The sequence below is a fragment of the Micropterus dolomieu genome, linkage group LG15 (genome assembly GCF_021292245.1).
Source record: "Micropterus dolomieu isolate WLL.071019.BEF.003 ecotype Adirondacks linkage group LG15, ASM2129224v1, whole genome shotgun sequence".
NCBI lineage: Eukaryota > Metazoa > Chordata > Actinopteri > Centrarchiformes > Centrarchidae > Micropterus > Micropterus dolomieu.
This window is the reverse complement of record NC_060164.1, coordinates 12,773,783-12,775,590: the sequence shown is the minus strand read 5'-3', so window position 1 is coordinate 12,775,590 and position 1,808 is coordinate 12,773,783.

Here is a 1,808-nt window from a genome sequence, read left to right as displayed (position 1 = left end):
AAAAAAGGACAAACCACCCTTTGTTTGAACCCACCCATTTTTCAAGTGAGCAAAACTATTGGAACGTGTGACAAATGTTACTTGTTTCCCAGGTGTTGCCTTTTAGGTTGATTGTCCAAACATTAAATAGCTCTGCATGACTAGTCTAAGTTTTCATCCTTGGTACAAACCCATAAAGACATTTCCTGTTAAAGAGGATAAACCAACAAGAAGACCAGAGAGCTGTCTATGGGAGGCAAGCAAGCCAGTGTCAAGCTGAGAAAAGAAGGAAAATTGAGACCAAGATTAATCTCTACCAAAGTGATGGAAAGGCCAAAGTGTGGAGCAAGAAAGGAACTGTTTATGATCCGAAGCACACAAGCTCATCTGTGAAGCATGGTGGAGGTAACGTCATGGCTTGGGCCTGCATGGCTGCTTCTGGAACAGGCTCATTAATATTTATTGATGATGTAACTGATGATGGTAGTACAGAAACATTTTGTCTGCTAATGTACGGAGAAATGCATTGAAACTAATCGGGAGGAAGTTCATCATGCAGCAGGAGAATGACCCAAAGCACACTGCCAACAAAACAAAGGACTTCATGAGGGGGAAACAGAAGGTTTTAGACTGGCCAAGTCAATCACCTGACCTTAACCAATAGAGCATGCATTTCACCTCCTTAGGAGGAGACTGAAGGGAGAAACACTCCGAAACAAACAAGAACTGAACGAAGCTGCGGGAAAAAGCCTAGAATAGCATCACAAATGAAGAATGCAACAGTTTGGTGACGTCGATGGGTCGCAGGATTTCAAGCCCAACGAACCTTCACTGAGAATTAAAATTGCACCACTAAATTAAATAGATACAATGAAGTGTGTGTGTGTGTGTGTGTGTGTGTGTGTGTGTGTGTGTGTGTCAATATGATAAAATGACAGTGTAAGGGTCCAGACATTTGACGTTTCAGGGAGAACTCAGAATTTCTCAATCTATTAAAACAGACGATGAGCTCACAATAGACCGTGAGAAATGAACAATTGGTCAAGAAATATGACAACATGCTTAAATCGCTAACGCAATTAGGGTAAGTGCTGGTATTGGTAACAATGAAACACCTCCAACTAAGTGTGTTTTTGTGGTGTGTATTCCCCTCTCTGTGAAACAGTTTGTGGAGCAAGACCGATTTCAGATATAAGTGCAAACTTATCCAATAAAAAATGATTGACGAATAAAGATGTGAATAAAGACTATAAAGATGTACAGGCGATTCATTCAGACTGAAAGATTACAATAAATAGTGCTAAAATTAAATAAGTCATATGCATGCATACCTGCCCTAGAAACTCTTTGACCAAACAATATTTTTATTTTCTTTAAATCAAATCTTTTTTTTCTCAGTACACTCGAAAGAGAAGCAGACAGGTATCTTATGATTGAATAGAGAAGCTGAGAACATGTGATCTGTAATTCCTATCACCAGTGTCAGCCCTTGATTTGATTTAAATGTGAATAGTTTGGAGAGTGACGGTAAATGTTCTCAGTGGTTTCTATTGGCTTTTACTGTAGCTCCTCAGGTTTTGTGTTTGTTCCTTCAGAAACAGGAGTAAGAGGACTGTTGAGTGGGATGTGTTTTGCATATGACTTCAGTTTATTTTCTGTAGGCTTGCATTTCTAATTTTTACTTCCTCAATCACCATGTGCACTGTCTATATATATATAAGTTCATACATTTTAGAGTACAGAATGTGACCCTGATATAGGGGAGTAACACAGCACATGGAAAAACCGTGGCAATGCACGGCTACGTACAGAGTCAGAGCTATACTGTT